This window comes from Salvelinus alpinus, chromosome 3, assembly GCF_045679555.1.
Source record: "Salvelinus alpinus chromosome 3, SLU_Salpinus.1, whole genome shotgun sequence".
NCBI classification, from domain to species: domain Eukaryota; kingdom Metazoa; phylum Chordata; class Actinopteri; order Salmoniformes; family Salmonidae; genus Salvelinus; species Salvelinus alpinus.
In genome coordinates, this window is record NC_092088.1 from 67,780,344 (window position 1) to 67,799,304 (window position 18,961).

At 39.9% G+C, this 18,961-nt stretch overlaps 1 protein-coding gene across 1 annotated transcript in view; it reads left to right on the plus strand.

Annotated features, from left to right (window-relative positions):
• ankfn1a (ankyrin repeat and fibronectin type III domain containing 1a) overlaps positions 1-18,961 on the plus strand; it is a 217,353-nt gene that overhangs the window by 190,383 nt on the left and 8,009 nt on the right. The gene's annotated exons all lie outside the window — the stretch shown is intronic.

Genomic DNA, 18,961 nt, shown 5'->3' on the forward strand with positions numbered 1-18,961 from the left:
GGCGCCGGATATGCCGGACCGTGAAGGAGGACACGCGCTCTTGAGCACCGAGCCTCTCCAACCTTACCAGGTTGAATGGTCCCCGTAGCCCTGCCAGTGCGGCGAGGTGGAATAGCCCGCACTGGGCTATGCAGGCGAACCGGGGACACCACCTGTAAGGCTGGTGCCATGTACGCCGGCCCGAGGAGACGTACTGGAGGCCAGATACGTTGGGCCGGCTTCATGACATCCGGCTCGATGCCCAACCTAGCCCTCCCAGTGCGGCAAGGTGGAATAGCCCGCACTGGGCTAAGCACGCGTACTGGGGACACCGTGCGCTTTACCGCATAACACGGTGTCTGACCAGTACGACGCCCTCTCACTCCACGGTAAGCCCGGGGAGTTGGCTCAGGTATCCAACCCGGCTTCGCCACACTCCCCTTTAGCCCCCCCCCAAGAAATTTTTGGGTGAGCCTCTCGGGTTTCCAGCCACTCTGCCTTGCAAGCGCCTCATAATGCCGCCTCTCCGCTTTCGCTGCCTCCAGCTCCGCTTTGGGGCGGCGACACTCCACTGGCTGTGCCCAGGGTCCTTTACCGTCTAGGATCTCCTCCCAAGTCCATTCCTCTTCTCTCCATTGCTTTGGTTCTTGCCGTCCTTCTTCAATCCGCTTGGTCCTGGTTTGGTGGGTGTTTCTGTAACGGCTGTCAATGTCGTTCTCCTCCTCAGACGAGGAGGAGCATGGATCGGACCAAGATGCGGAGTAGGAGGTATTCATGATTTTAATGACAAACCAACAAACACTAACAAATTAACAAAACAACAAACGTGACTAACCTGCAACAGTCCTGTGTGGCCCAAACGCTAACACAGGAAACAAACACCCACAAAACACCAGTGAAACCCTGGCTGCCTTAGTATGACTCTCAATCAGAGACAAACGATACACACCTGTCTCTAATTGAGAATCATACCAGGCCGAACACAAAACCCAACATAGAAATACAAAACATAGACTGCCCACCCAACACTCACGCCCTGACCAATAAAGACATACAAAACAAGAGAAAACAGGTCAGGAACGTGACAGCAAGGTACAGTATTTTACTGTAATTGCTTGGGATTTGCTGCTAGGTAATGTGTTTTCATATTACGGCATATCAAATATATATATATACATATATATATATATATATATATATATATATACACACAGTTGAAGACGGAAGTTAACATACACTTAGGTTGTAGTCATTAAAACTTGTTTTTCAACCACTCCACAAATGTCTTGTTAACATAATTTTTATAATTTTGGCAAATCGGTTGGGACATCTACTTTGTGCCCGACACAAGTCATTTTTCCAACAATTGTTTACAGACAGATTATTTCCCTTATAATTCACTGTATCAGTGGGTCAGAAGTTTACATACACTAAGTTGACTGTGCCTTTAAAAAGCTTGGAAAATTCCAGAAAATTATGTCATGGCTTTAGAAGCTTCTGATAGGTTAATTGACATCATTTGAGTCAATTGGAGGTGTACCTGTGGATGTATTTCAAGGCCTACCTTCAAACTCAGTGCCTCTTTGCTTGACATCATGGGAAAATCAAAAATAATCAGCCAAGACCTCAGAAAAAAAGTTGGAGACCTCCACAAGTCTGGTTCATCCTTGGGAGCAATTTCCAAACACCTGAAGGGTACCACGTTCATCTGTACAAACAATAGTATGCAAGTATAAACACCATGGGACCTCGCAGCCGTCATACCGCTCAGGAAGGAGACGCGTTCTCTCTCCTAGAGATGAACATACTTTGGTGCGAAAAGTGCAAATCAATCCCAGAACAACAGCAAAGGACCTTGTGAAGATGCTGGATGAAACAGGTACAAAAGTATCTATATCCACAGTAAAACGAGTCCTATATCGACATAACCTGAAAGGCCGCTCAGCAAGGAAGAAGCCACTGCTCCAAAATCGCCAAAAAAAGCCAGACTACGGTTTGCAACTGCACATGGGGACAAAGATTGTTCTTTTTGGAGAAATATCCTCTGGTCTGATGAAACAAAAATAGAACTGTTTGACATAATGACCATTGTTATGTTTGGAAGAAAAAGGGGGGGCTTGCAAGCTGAAGAACACCATCCCAACCGTGAAGCACGGGGGTGGCAGCATCATGTTGCGGGGGTGCTTTGCTGCAGGAGGGACCTGTGCACTTCACAAAATAGATGTCATCATGAGGTAGGAAAATTATGTGGATATATTGAAGAAACATCTCAAGACATTAGTCAGGAAGTTAAAGCTTGGTCGTAAATGGGTCTTCCAAATGGACAATAACCCCAAGCATACTTCCAAAGTTGTGGCAAGGACAACAAAGTCAAGGTATTGGAGTGGCAATCATGAAGCCCTGACCTCAATCCTATAGAAAAGGGCAGAACTGAAAAAGCATGTGCGAGCAAGGAGGCCTACAAACCTGACTCAGTTACACCAGCTCTGTCAGGATGAGTGGGCCAAAATTCACCCAACTTATTGTGGGAAGCTTGTGGAAGGCTACCCGAAACGTTTAACCCAAGTTAAACAATTTAAAGGAATTGCTACCAAATACTAATTGAGTGTATGTAAACTTCTGACCCCCTGGGAATGTGATGAATGAAATAAAAGCTGAAATAAATAATTCTCTACTATTATTCTGACATTTCACATTCTTAAAATAAAGTGGTGATCCTAACTGACCTAAAACAGGGAATTTTTACTAGGATTAAATGTCAGGAATTGTGAAAAACTGAGTTTAAATGTATTTGGCTAAGGTGTATGTAAACTTCCGACTTCAACTGTATGTGTATATATGTACCAGTCAAAAGTTTGGACACAACTACACATTCAAGGGTTTTTCTTTATTTTACTATTTTCTACATTGTAGAATAATAGTGAAGACATCAAAACTATGAAATAAATCACATGGAATCATGTAGTAATCAAAAAAGTTTTATATTTGAGATTCTTCAAATAGACACCCTTTGCCTTGATGACAGCTTTGCACACATTTGCCTTTCTGTCAACCAGCTCCATGAGGTAGTCACCTGGAATGCATTTCAGTTAACAGGTGTGCCTTGTTAAAAGTGAATTTGTGGAATTACTTTCCTTCTTAATGTGTTTGAGCCAATCAGTTGTGTTGTGACAAGGTAGGGGGGTTACACAGAAGATAACCCTATTTGGTAAAAGACCAAGTCCATATTATGGCAAGAACAGCTCAAATAAGCAAAGGGCAATGACTTTAAAACATGAAGGTCAGTAAATCCGGAAAATTTCAAGAACTTTTAAAGTTTCTTCAATTGCAGTCGCAAAAAACATCAAGCGCTATGATGAAACTGGTTCTCATGAGGACCGCCACAGGAATGGAAGACCCAGAGTTACCTCTGCTGCAGAGGAGTTACCAGCCTCAGAAATTGCTGACCAAATAAATGCTTCACAGAGTTCAAGTAACAGACACATCTCAACATCAACTGTTCAGAGGAGACTGCGTGAATCAGGCATTCATGGTAAAATTGCTGCAAAGCAACCACTGCTAAAGGACACCAATAAGAAGATACTTGCTTGGGCCAAGAAACATGAGCAATGGACATTAGACCAGTGGAGTCCAAATTTGAGATTTTTGGTTCCAACCGCTGTGTCTTTGTGAGACGCAGAGTAGGTGAACGGATGATCTCCGCATGTGTATTCCCCAACGTGAAGCATGGAGGTGTTATGGTGTGGTGGTGCTTTGCTGGTGACACTGTCAGTAATTTATTTAGAATTCAAGGCACACTTAACCAACATGGCTACCACAGCATTCTGCAGCGATATGTCATCCCATCTGGTTTGGGCTTAGTGGGACTATCATTTGTTTTTCAACAGGACAATGACCCAACATGCCTCCAGGTTGTGTAAGTGCTATTTGACCAAGAAGGAGAGTGATGGAGTGCTGCATCAGATGACCTGGTCTCCACAATCCCCCGACCTCAACCAAATTGAGATGGTTTGGGATGAGTCGGACCTCAGAGTGAAGGAAAAGTAACCAACAAGTGCTCAGCATATGTGGGAACTCATTCAAGACTGTTGAAAAAGCATTCCAAGTTAAGCTGGTTGAGAGAATGCCAAGAGTATACAAATATATCATTAAGGCAATTATTCTACAATGTAGAAATAGTAAAAAAAAATAAAGAAAAACCCTAGAATGAGTAGGTGTTCTAAAACTTTGACCGGTAGTGTATATATACAGTTGCAGCCAAATATATTGGCACCCTTGCACTTTAAATAAATTGAAACTTTTAGATTTTTCAACATTGCAGAATCAATTTTAAGTTCAGAAATTTTATTCAGAAAATAAAGACAAATGGAATGGACAAAATTATTTGCACCCAGGAGCTTGTACTTGGTTGCACAACCTTTGGCCAAGATAACTGCCAACAAATGCTTTTTGTAGCCATCAATGAGCTTGCTTCACCTTTGTACTGGCAATTTGTCCCACTCTTCAGCAGCAAACTGCTGTAATTCTTCAATGTTTGAGGGATGCCCTCAACCAACTGCTGTTTTCTGCTCTTGTCATAGGTTATGGATGTTATTCAGATCTGGACTCTTCGCTGGCCACTCCAGAACAGTCCAACATTTCTTATTGAACCATTCCAGGGTTCAAGAAGAAAACATCATTGTAAAGAAAATAATTATAATAGATAAATACAGTAATATGAGATCTTTATGTAAAACATTTACATTTGACATTTTTGTCATTTATCAGCTGCTCTTATCCAGAGAGACTTACGGTCAGTGCATTCATCTTAAGATAGCTCGGTGAGACAACCACATATCACAGTCAAATATAAAGGATACACATATTCCACTCCAGCTAAACTATGGATATATAGCTTTTGCAACAAAAAAACCCATCTAAAATCAATTAATAAAAAAATCTGAGAACCGTAATATTTTACACACACATGAATAAGCAATCATTTCTGATGGGAAAAAACTACTGTGAAAAATGTGTGGATATAGTGTTTTGGAAATAAATAATTATCATTTTCTAAATTAAAATTGTAAACTTAAATTTACAAAAATAAAATTAGTTTGGCAATGTTGAAAATGCAATAACATGATTTGGTGAACAATTTGTTTTTCCATTTCAACTTATTTAAGAAGAAATATGGAATTATTTAAGAAAGGTGCAAGGCTGCCAATATATTTGGCCACAAATGTATATACTGTATATATAGAGGCTTTACAAAGGCTTCTAAACTTGCAGTGACTACAGGGCAAAACAGACCAAAGACATGGCCAACACTCAACCATTAAAGGTTTGCGGCTTGCTACTGTACCACTCGGGGTTGGGGATAATCAGTTACATGTAATGTGGTTACAAAAACACTGTAACTGTAATCAGTTATGTTACCAGCAAAAATCAGATTACAGATACTTTTGGATTACTTTTAAATTCAGAAAGGATGTTTGCGGAAAAAATACAATGACACCTTTCTGTTTTTTCAATAACATTCAATTCAGCATTGAAAAAAGGTGCACGTTTTTAAAGTTGTTCCACCTAAGTGAGTCTGACCAAAACCACCGAGCACTATAATGACAAACCAAATGCGTATGATGGATCATTTTTGTCTTTTTCCAAGTAATCAAAAAGTTACTGAAAGTAATCAGATTAAGTTACTGAGTTTGGGTAATCCAAAAGGGATGTTACTAATTACAATTTTGGGCAGGTAACTAATTACATTTAGAAAGTAATTTACCCAACCCTGCTACCACTCCAATCTGTCCCCTATACACATTTAATTGTTGTGGCACTACTACCACATATCAGTTAAATTGGTACAGCAATCTCAATCACGGTTTCAACATATGTAGCATCTTACAAGGCACGCATCAAACTATGCTAATGAGCCAGAAACAACAATACCATGCACCCACTAGTGGTCAAAAGGTTTTTGGTTCTCCAAAAATATGGTACAGTACTGTATTCTTTGGGGTGGAATTACAGTACCATTTGAAATAAGACTTCTTTGAAGTAATGTACAGTCGTGGCCAAAAGTTTTGAGAATGACACAAATATTAATTTCCACAAAGTTTGCTTCTTCGGTGTCTTTAGATATTTTTGTCAGATGTTACTATGGAATACTGAAGTATAATTACAAGCATTTCATAAGTGTCAAAGGCTTTTATTGACAATTACATGAAGTTGATGCAAAGAGTCAATATTTGCAGTGTTGACCCTTCTTTTTCAAGACTTCTGCAATCTGCCCTGGCATGCTGTCAATTAACTTCTGGGCCACATCCTGACTGGTGGCAGCCAATTTTTGCATATTCAATGCTTGGAGTTTGTCCACCCGCCTCTTGAGGATTGACCACAAATTCTCAATGGGATTAAGGTCTGGGGAGTTTCCTTGCCAGGGACCCAAAATATTGATGTTTTGTTCCCCGAGCCACTTAGTTATCACTTTTGCCTTATGGCAAGGTGCTCCATCATGCTGGAAAAGGCATTGTTCGTCACCAAACCGTTCCTGGATGGTTGGGAGAAGTTGCTCTCGGAGGATGTGTTGGTACCATTCTTTATTCATGGCTGTGTTCTTAGGCAAATTGTGAGTGAGCCCACTCCCTTGGCTGAGAAGCAACCCCACACATGAATGGTCTCATGATGCTTTACTGTTGGCATGACACAGGACTGATGGTAGTGCTCACCTTGTCTTCTCCGGACAAGCTTTTTTCCGGATGTCCCAAAGAATCGGAAAGGGGATTCATCAGAGGAAATGTCTTTACCCCAGTCTTCAGCAGTCCAATCCCTGTACCTTTTGCAGAATATCAGTATCAGATGCACTCACACCTGCCTGCTTGCTGGACTTTCTTGGGCGCCCTGAAGCCTTCTTCACGACAATTGAACCGCTCTCCTTGAAGTTCTTGATGATCCGATAAATGGTTGATTTAGGTGCAATCTTACTGGCAGCAATATCCCTGCCTGTGAAGCCCTTTTGTGCAAAGCAATGATGACGGCACGTGTTTCCTTGCAGGTAACCATGGTTGACAGAGGAAGAACAATGATTCCAAGCACCACTCTCCTTTTGAAGCTTCCAGTCTGTTATTCGAACTCAATCAGCATGACAGAGTGATCTCCAGCCTTGTCCTCGTCAACACTCACACCTGTGTTAACGAGAGAATCACTGACATGATGTCAGCTGGTCCTTTTGTGGCAGGGCTGAAATGCAGTGGAAATGTTTTTTGGGGATTCAGTTAATTTGCATGGCAAAGAGGGACTTTGCAATTAATTGCAATTCATCTGATCACTCTTCATAACATTCTGGAGTATATGCAAATTGCCATCATACAAACTGAGGCAGCAGACTTTGTGAAAAATAATATTTGTGTCATTCTCAAAACTTGTCATTCTCAAAACCATGACTGTACTGTTAAAACATGGTTTCATTGGAATTTACTACATAATTTACCAATTACGCCTAAAATCACCCAGAGTGCATTGGGAGTTATGACAATTTACTGTAAATACTTATTAGGGTACATTGCTGTTAGTTTTATTGTATTATACTGTAAAAACAACCATTTTTAACAGTGTAAGAAAATATGAAAGAACGTGGCGCCGGTAATATGGGTCATATCTTTTTGAACTGTTGGGGCTAGAAACAAGTCGGTTTCTCTGTAGTAATGGGGCAAACATAATGGTCACGAATCTGTGCTCAGTTTATTCACTATGGCACCCAGAGGCTGCGGTACAGCGAAGCCTAATCATTAAAACAATTATTATCTGGGTGATTTCTTTCTTCTCCTTTTTTACTAAAATAGTCTGAGCTTCATGTGTCTCACCCAACAGCATGAGGTTGGTGCCTGAAACTGAAAATATGACTCTACAGTAGGCATAAACTAGAGTAATTTTTATAAAAGGCTTCCAATTACAGTTAATAACTTTTCAGCATTTTACCCATAATGCAGTGCAATCTACAGCATTCATTCTGTAAAACACAATGTGCATTATACAGTGTTTTGCTGTTAAAATTACAGAAAATTCCTACAGTGTATATTAATATGTATTCCAGGTATAGTTGACCTAAGTGTGCCGTATGTAAACTGTGTGACGGTTTACTGGAATACATACAGTTATATGTGACAATATATTTCAGATGGCTATATCTAACTTGAAAAAGTAAAGTCACTTTACTGAATGCATCTTTTGCTTTCAAGTCTGTCACTTTATGAGAGCGTCAATTCAATCAGTACGGTGTGAAATACAGTGAGCTCCAAAAGTATTGGGACAGTGACAATTGTTTAGTTGTTTTGGCTCTGTACTCCAGCATTATACAATGACTATGAGGTTAAAGTACAGACTGTCAGCTTTAATTTGAAGGTTTTTTCATCCATATCGGATGAACCGGGTAGAAATTATAGCACATAGTATTGGGACAAATTCAAGTAGTAAAAAATTAAGTATTTGGTCCCATATTCATAGCACGCAATGACTACCGTACATCAAACTTGTGACTTTACAGTTTTGTTGGATACATTTGCTGTTTGTTTTGGTTGTGTTTCAGATTACTTTTATGTTAAATAAAAATAGAATATGTTTCTGAACACGTCTACATTAATGTGGATGCTACCATGGTTAGGGATAGTAAATTGTGAATGATGATGAGTGAGGAATTTACAGACGCACAAACGGCATACCGCCAAGTCATGCAAACCTCTCACCATTACAATGACAGTGGAGGTTAGGATGATATTTATGCCTCTAACTTTGTCACTCATTATTCACAATTCATTCAGGATTATCCGTAATCATGGTAGCATTCACATGAATGTATAAGTGTTTCGAAACATATTATATTCTTATTTACAATATAAGCGACTCCAAAATGACACAATGCGTTATTTACCATTAATTTCTATTGGGTACAAAAATAATCTGAAACACAACCAAAACAAACAGCAAATGCATCCAACAAATGTGTCGAGTCACAAGCTTGATGTAGTCATTGTGAACTATGGATATGGGACCAAATACTTAACTTTCTACTTCTTTAATACACACACAAGTGAATTTGTCCCAATACATTTGGTCCCCTGAAATGGTGGGACTATGTACATAAAGTGCTGTAATTCCTAAACGGTTCACCCGATATGGATGAAAATACCCTCAAATTAACCAAATTAGCCTCAAATATAATCATTTCCTATAGTGCTGGAGTACAGAGGCAAAACAACAAAACGTGTCAATGTCCCAAAACTTTTGGAGCTCACTGTATAATTTTTAAAAATCTATTTCTAATACAAATGCATGAGTCCTTTTTTTCACATTCATCAAACGAAAATTGTTTAAAAGCTTATTTTTCATATCGTTTATGTCATGTCCATTTTTCAGTAAATATATTTATCACGCACCAAAAACCTAAGAAACAGCAGAAACAACTGTGCTAATAATCCCATTGGAGTCAGTTTATTGATGTAATAAAGCCTAACTGCTAGGAGTACTAGCTGTTAAATAGCTTGTTTTTCTAATGTTAAAGAACTCCATAACTGCCCAGCCTTCTCTCTCATGTCAGAAAGTTAAAAGCATGAAAGTAAACCCATCTGGTGTTTTTCTCTGTGAAGAACTAAACCAGCTTTTACCACCATGGTCTCTACTGGTAATGGAGACCAACCACAAAACCACAAGTGTGTTTCTGTGATCTGAGAGTGTGTGTGTGTGTGATCTGAGAGAGAGAGAGTGTGTGTGTTCTGAGCTCAGAGAGGCACGGAAAAATGTGGCCCCCAAACCACAGATTACACAGTACTCGGGAGAGCGAGAGAGAGCGACAGGGGAAAAAATAATACCAATCATGAATGACTGAGAGGGAGAGTGTGTGTGTGTGGGTGGGGATGTCTGAATATGTGTCTCTGTATAGAAGTGCCAATGTCTGTCTCTCAGTCTGTGTATGTGCGTGAGTCTGCCTCTGTGTGTGCATGTAAATCTCATAGTTGTGCGTGTTTGTGCATTTGTGTGTGTATGTGAGCTCAGCAATGTGGGCTGCATTAGAGAGAGTGAAGTGTTAATGTGAGGGGGCAAAGCGTGTGAAAAGAGGCCCGTCTGTCTGAAAGCTCTTAGTGCTGGCCTGTCATACCACAGTCTGTCTAGATACTGGGAGGTCCTGTCAGGGTGCATGTGTGCGTGCGTGTGTGCACATGCGTGCATTTCTATGTGTGTGCGCATTGTTACTTGCGAGTGTATAGGTGCGTAAAAGCGTTTGTGTTTACGTGCCTGTGTGTGTGTGTATCTGCGGCGTGTGTGTGCGTGTGGCTGTGCAGAAATGATGACGTTAAGCCATCTCATTGTACAATTTGTTTAGACTTGTCATTACATGATCGGGGGGGGGGGGAAATTCCCTTACTGTGGTATTGTTGTCGAAGACTGGTTTAGTCCAGTAGACATCCTGTTAGTATTGTGTGGAAGTGCATCTTATTCAATTCATCACTGGATTTGGCATCACCCTCACATCAACTGACTAAATGAGTGAGTGGACTAAGTAAGGCCTGCGTCTTTTGAACATTGAGGAAGCCTCTGGTAATCTGAACTCCTGAGAGGAGAATTAGGGGACCAAACTCTAACCTCAATATGTGCAGTTCCTATTGTGTAGTTCAACACATTGATATACTATAAACCGACGTTGTCCTCCTGTGTGCGCTTGCGTCATCCTCCAAAGGAACCACAGACCCAGCTGCATCTAGCTCTCTCAGGCACCACAACAGGGCCTGGTGGTGGGGGAGAGACCCCAGCAGTGGGGCCCCTGCCCTGGATCAAAGGAGAGTGGAGGGGGGCATCTGTGTGAATAGGGGGAATAGATTGGAATAGGGTGCAATTTAGGATTCAGATGGGAATTTGGGATTCCCATCTGTGGGAATAGGGTGCAGTTTGGAATTCAGACTAAGTAAGCTTCATTGATTGAAGCGAAGGGAAGCCATTCCATATGGGCCCTGGTCAAAACTAGTGTACTATATAGGAAATATCCATAACCTTAAAGCCAATATTGCATACTATATATCTCCTCTCCCCTTCAGTAGGAATAGCAGAGGAACAAATATGCCCGTAACCCAGCCAACCGTCCCGCGTCAATCCCAATACGATCCCCCCTCTGGTTCTCATCTGCGTCTCACGCTGAATACCGTCCCACTCTGACTCCAGTCCTTAGCTCCAGTGCGGGCTAATGTAATCTAAAGATGTCTGGACAGAATGGGAAATTTCCTGTTTCAGGAGGAAGTCCTTTTGTCTGGCGCTCCTTACCTGTCACCTTCATTTGGACTCACTGGGACCGCTGCTCTCTCTGCTGGCTGGCTGGAGCCTACCTGGAGAGAGGTGGGGGTGTAGTGTGTAGTGTGTGTGTGTGTGTGTGTGTGTGTGTGTGTGTGTGTGTGTGTGTGTGTGTGTGTGTGTGTGTGTGTGTGTGTGTGTGTGTGTGTGTTTCCCAGTCACCTTCAGTAAGACTCTCGTTTCTGAGATGACTTCTGGCTCCCTGCAGGCGTGTTGCGAGCGCTTGCTGTCAGGAAATTATGCTGCATCAAGAGCACACTCACACAGAATAGTCTTACACTCTCTCCCTCTCTCACACACACACACACACACACACACACACACACACACACACACACACACACAGGTCTTGGATGACACTTGGGTCAGCTGTCGAGTGCTGAAGAGAGATGATACTGCTGTGCTGATGAATGCTGGGAGTCTGGGGGATGCTACCTTTCTGGAAGCTACAGTGGGTTTCCTCTCCTGATTAGGGCTAGATGCAATCTGTTGAGATTGAGGAAATTCAATCTACAGAAATCATTGGCAATCAACTATTTAAGTAAGTGGAATGAAGGGAAATACCTTGAAAGGAGGACAATGGAAGTTCAGTAAAAAGATTTTTAATGATTAAAAGCCCAAGCATTTTAGAATGAAAGCCTTCGTCAGGGTGCTTAGAAAAGTTAAATGGCAGTTGACATGCATCCAGAGCCTTCTGCTTGGCTTTCAGAGAAGTGTATGGCTGGATTAGCATGCATTATTATCATACCCATTTACAGACCATTCATCCCTTTCATTGATCCCTCTTCATGCAGAACTGTTTACCTCTCGGATATACAGTATACTCTTATATATAAATATACCTCTCAAATATGATGTAAAACATGTACCTGTAAGACCCTCTTATCTGAAATATAGCCCACCTCTCATACAGTATAAGACCCTCATATTTCATATCCTGTATTTGAGATATACAGTAATATTCTTGCCTTTGGCTGTAAAAGAAAGAGTGATGGAATTCGGTTATAGGGAGAAAGAGAGGAATATCCTCTATTATTCCCAGTTTTGTCTCTCTCTCTCTGTCCCCCCCCCCCCCCCCCCCCTCTCTCTTTGCCATCTGATCCACGGCATTCTTTCCAGCCGAGTCATCCCCTGGTGTCAGTCTCTTTTATATATACACTGCTCAAAAAAATAAAGGGAACACTTAAACAACACAATGTAACTCCAAGTCAATCACACTTCTGTGAAATCAAACTGTCCACTTAGGAAGCAACACTGATTGACAATAAATTTCACATGCTGTTGTGCAAATGGAATAGACAAAAGGTGGAAATGATAGGCAATTAGCAAGACACCCCCAATAAAGGAGTGGTTCTGCAGGTGGTGACCACAGACCACTTCTCAGTTCCTATGCTTCCTGGCTGATGTTTTGGTCACTTTTGAATGCTGGTGGTGCTTTCACTCTAGTGGTAGCATGAGACGGAGTCTACTCAGGTAGTGCAGCTCATCCAGGATGGCACATCAATGCGAGCTGTGGCAAGAAGGTTTGCTGTGTCTGTCAGCGTAGTGTCCAGAGCATGGAGGCGCTACCAGGAGACAGGCCAGTACATCAGGAGACGTGGAGGAGGCCGTAGGAGGGCAACAACCCAGCAGCAGGACCGCTACCTCCGCCTTTGTGCAAGGAGGAGCACTGCCAGAGCCCTGCAAAATGACCTCCAGCAGGCCACAAATGTGCATGTGTCTGCTCAAACGGTCAGAAACAGACTCCTTGAGGGTGGTATGAGGGCCCAACGTCCACAGGTGGGGGTTGTGCTTACAGCCCAACACCGTGCAGGACGTTTGGCATTTGCCAGAGAACACCAAGATTGGCAAATTCGCCACTGGCGCCCTGTGCTCTTCACAGATGAAAGCAGGTTCACACTGAGCACATGTGACAGACGTGACAGAGTCTGGAGACGCCGTGGAGAACGTTCTGCTGCCTGCAACATCCTCCAGCATGACCGGTTTGGCGGTGGGTCAGTCATGGTGTGGGGTGGCATTTCTTTGTGGGGCCGCACAGCCCTCCATGTGCTCGCCAGAAGTAGCCTGACTGCCATTAGGTACCGAGATGAGATCCTCAGACCCCTTGTGAGACCATATGCTGACACATGCACATTTGTGGCCTGCTGGAGGTCATTTTGCAGGGCTCTGGCAATGACCAAAACATCAGCCAGGAAGCATAGGAACTGAGAAGTGGTCTGTGGTCACCACCTGCAGAACCACTCCTTTATTGGGGGTGTCTTGCTAATTGCCTATAATTTCCACCTTTTGTCTATTCCATTTGCACAACAGCATGTGAAATTTATTGTCAATCAGTGTTGCTTCCTAAGTGGACAGTTTGATTTCACAGAAGTGTGATTGACTTGGAGTTACATTGTGTTGTTTAAGTGTTCCCTTTATTTTTTTGAGCAGTGTATGTGTGTGTGTCATCCCCTGGTGTCAGTCTCTTTTATATATGTGTGTGTGTCATCCCCTGGTGTCAGTCTCTTTTATATATACAGTGAGGGAAAAAAGTATTTGATCCCCTGCTGATTTTATACGTTTGCCCACTGACAAAGAAATGATCAGTCTATAATTTTAATGGTAGGTTTATTTGAACAGTGAGAGACAGAATATCAACAAAAAATTCCAGAAAAACGCATGTCAAAAATGTTATGAATTGATTTGCATTTTAATGAGGGAAATAAGTATTTGACCCCTCTGCAAAACATGACTTAGTACTTGGTGGCAAAACCCTTGTTGGCAATCACAGAGGTCAGACGTTTCTTGTAGTTGGCCACCAGGTTTACACACATCTCAGGAGGGATTTTGTCCCACTCCTCTTTGCAGATCTTCTTCAAGTCATTAAGGTTTCGAGGCTGACGTTTGGCAACTCGAACCTTCAGCTCCCTCCACAGATTTTCTATGGGATTAAGGTCTGGAGACTGGCTAGGCCACTCCAGGACCTTAATGTGCTTCTTCTTGAGCCACTCCTTTGTTGCCTTGGCCGTGTGTTTTGGGTCATTGTCATGCTGGAATACCCATCCACGACCCATTTTCAATACCCTGGCTGAGGGAAGGAGGTTTTCACCCAAGATTTGACGGTACATGGCCCCGTCCATCGTCCCTTTGATGCGGTGAAGTTGTCCTGTCCCTTTAGCAGGAAAACACCCCCAAAGCATAATGTTTCCACCTCCATGTTTGACGGTGGGGATGGTTTCTTGGGGTCATAGGCAGCATTCCTCCTCCTCCAAACACGGCAAGTTGGGTTGATGCCAAAGAACTCCATTTTGGTCTCATCTGACCACAACACGTTCACCCAGTTGTCCTCTGAATCATTCAGATGTTCATTGGCAAACTTCAGACGGGCATGTATATGTGCTTTCTTGAGCAGGGGGACCTTGCGGGCGCTGCAGGATTTCAGTCCTTCACGGCATAGTGTGTTACCAATTGTTTTCTTGATGACTATGGTCCCAGCTGCCTTGAGATCATTGACAAGATCCTCCTGTGTAGTTCTGGGCTGATTCCTCACCGTTCTCATGATCATTGCAACTCCACGAGGTGAGATCTTGCATGGAGCCCCAGGCTGAGGGAGATTGACAGTTCTTTTGTGTTTCTTCCATTTGCGAATGATCACAGAAACTGTTGTCACCTTCTCACCAAGCTGCTTGGCGATGGTCTTGTAGCCCATTCCAGCCTTGTGTAGGTCTACAATCTTGTCCCTGACATCCTTGGAGAGCTCTTTGGTCTTGGCCATGGTGGAGAGTTTGGAATCTGATTGATTGATTGCTTCTGTGGACAGGTATCTTTTATACAGGTAAGAAACTGAGATTAGGAGCACTCCCTTTAAGAGTGTGCTCCTAATCTCCGTTCCTTACCTGTATGAAAGACACCTGGGAGCCAGAAATCTTTTTGATTGAGAAGGGGTCAAATACTTATTTCCCTCATTAAAATGCAAATCAATTTATAACATTTTTGACATGCATTTTTCTGGATATTTTTGTTGTTATTCTGTCTCTCACTGTTCAAATAAACCTACCATTAAAATTATAGACTGATAATTTCTTTGTCAGTGGGCAAACGTACAAAATCAGCAGGGGATCAAATACTTTTTTCCCTCACTGTATGTGTGTGTCATCCCCTGGTGTCAGTCTCTTTTATATATATGTGTGTGTCATCCCCTGGTGTCAGTCTCTTTTATATATATGTGTGTGTCATCCCCTGGTGTCAGTCTCTTTTATATATATATATATATATGTGTGTGTGTGTCATCTCGTGGTGTCAGTCTCTTTTATATATATATATATATATATGTGTGTGTGTGTCATCTCGTTGTGTCAGTCTCTTTTATATATATATATGTGTGTGTGTGTGTGTGTGTGTGTGTGTCATCTCGTGGTGTCACTAAGTGCTCTCATACTGTCTCAGACAGACGCCTAATTGCTGCTTAACATTTGTCATGCTTCATTCTCTACACACACGGAAACATAGAACAATGCTCTCCCTCTCTCTCCCTCTCTCTCTCTCTTTCTCTCTCTCACACACCCCCTGACTCCCAGGGGAGGTTTGGAGTGATGGAAAGAATGAGAGGGGGAATAGGAGGAGTGAAAGCAGGAATGACGTTTGGTTACGGTGGCCTAGGGCCCCTGATAAGATTGGAACCACATTGGAGACTGCATGCATGGGGAGACTGGCAGGAGAAGGGCTTTGGTGTGCAGCCAGTCATTGTTATGGTCACAATGTGCTTTCTATTCTATACATTCATCCCAAATGGCACCCTATTCCCTATATAGTGCACTACTTTTGACCAGAGCCCATAGCACTGTGTAGGGAATAGGGTGCCATTTGGGACAGTCTATACATTCTCTACTGCTTCTTCTCAAGACTGCTGTGATATGATCAGGTGCCAATTTAATGCAGGATTCTGTGTAGAGGAATCGTATGCATTATGCGTAGTTCTATTCGCTACAAACCCTTTCGACTGTGTGGGAATATACAACAGTACACACACTTTGCACAAACACACATTCACCTATACACCTATAAACAGACACACGCACCTACACAAAAATGTTAATCTGCGTGGTAATAATGTATTCACTGAAGCTGTAGGCTTAATGTGTGAATGGTTTTGTCCCTCTCGGAGTGAAATAGAAACCTGCAACTAACCTTAAGCTGCTGTACAGGGGGTCTACTAGTGTCACTTTTTCCTGGCTATCTTGACCTGGACCTGACTTTTGTTCTCCATTTCAGCAACTGGATGAGATGTTTTTTAACTGTTTTAATCAACTATAACTATCTATAACTAGGATGCTTTATAATTGTAATAATCAACTGTAACTAACTATAACTATGATGCTTTATAACTGTTATAATCAATTACAACTAATTATAACTATGATGCTTTATAACTGTTATAATCAACTAACCCTAACTATGACTTATAACTGTTATAATCAATTACAACTAATTATAACTATGATGCTTTAGAACTATTATAATCAACTAACTATAACTATGACTTATAACTGTTATAATCAATTACAACTAATTATAACTATGGTGCTTTATAACTGTTATAATCAATTACAACTAATTATAACTATGATGCTTTATAACTGTTATAATCAACTGTAACTATGATGCTTTATAACTGTTAAAATCAATTACAACTAATTATAACTATGATGTTTTATAACTGTTATAATCAACTGTAACTATGATGCTTTATAACTTTTATAATCAACTAACTATAACTATGATTTATAACTGTTAAAATCAATTACAACTAATTATAACTATGATGCTTTATAACTGTTATAATCAACTATAACTATGATGCTTTATAACTGTTATAATCAACTGTAACTATGATGCTTTATAACTGTTAAAATCAATTACAACTAATTATAACTATGATGTTTTATAACTGTTATAATCAACTGTAACTATGATGCTTTATAACTTTTATAATCAACTAACTATAACTATGATTTATAACTGTTATAATCAATTACAACTAATTATAACTATGATGCTTTATAACTATTAAAATCAACTATAACTAACTAAATATGATGCTTTATAACTGTTATAATCAACTATGATTTATAACTTATAATCAATTACAACTAATTATAACTGATTTATAACTATTAAAATCATCTATAACTAACTAAATATGATGCTTTATAATTGTTATAATTGTTATAATCAATTACAACTAATTATAACTATGATTCTTTAACTGTTATAATCAACGTGGTCCCGTGTGGCTCAGTTGGTAGAGCATGGCGCTTGCAACGCCAGGGTTGTGGGTTCATTCCCCACGGGGGGACCAGGATGAATATGTATGAACTTTCCAATTTGTAAGTCGCTCTGGATAAGAGCGTCTGCTAAATGACTTAAATGTAAATGTAAATGTAACTAACCCTAACTATGACTTATAACTGTTATAATCAATTACAACTAATTATAACTATGATGCTTTATAACTGTTATAATCAACTGTAACTATGATGCTTTATAACTGTTATAATCAATTACAACGAATTATAACTATGATGCTTTTTAACTGTTATAATCAACTGTAACTATGATGCTTTATAACTGTTATGATCAACTATAACTATGATGTTTTATAACTGTTATAATCAATTACAACTAATTATAACTATGATGCTTTATAACTGTTATAATCAACTATAACTATGATGCTTTATAACTGTTAATCAACTATAACTATGATGTTTTATAACTGTTATAATCAACTATAACTATGATTTATAACTGTTATAATCAACTAACCCTAACTATGACTTATAACTGTTATAATCAATTACAACTAATTATAACTATGATGCTTTATAACTGTTATAATCAACTGTAACTATGATGCTTTATAACTGTTATAATCAATTACAACGAATTATAACTATGATGCTTTTTAACTGTTATAATCAACTGTAACTATGATGCTTTATAACTGTTATGATCAACTATAACTATGATGTTTTATAACTGTTATAATCAATTACAACTAATTATAACTATGATGCTTTATAACTGTTATAATCAACTATAACTATGATGCTTTATAACTGTTAATCAACTATAACTATGATGTTTTATAACTGTTATAATCAACTATAACTATGATTTATAACTGTTATAATCAATTACAGCTAATTATAACTATGATGCTTTATAACTATTAAAATCAACTATAACTAACTAAATGTGATGCTTTATAACTGTTATAATCAATTACAACTATGATCTATAACTATTAAAATCAACTATAACTAACTAAATGTGATGCTTTATAACTGTTATAATCAATTACAACTATGATTTATAACTATTAAAATCAACTATAACTAACTAACTATGATTTATAACTGTTATAATCAACTGTTATAATCAATTACAGCTAATTATAACTATGATGCTTTATAACTTTTATAATCAACTAACTATAACTATGATTTATAACTGTTATAATCAATTACAACTAATTATAACTGATTTATAACTATTAAAATCATCTATAACTAACTAAATATGATGCTTTAACCGTTATAGTCAACTAACTATAACTATGATTTATAACTGTTATAATCAATTACAACTAATTATAACTATGATTTATAACTTAAAATCATCTAAC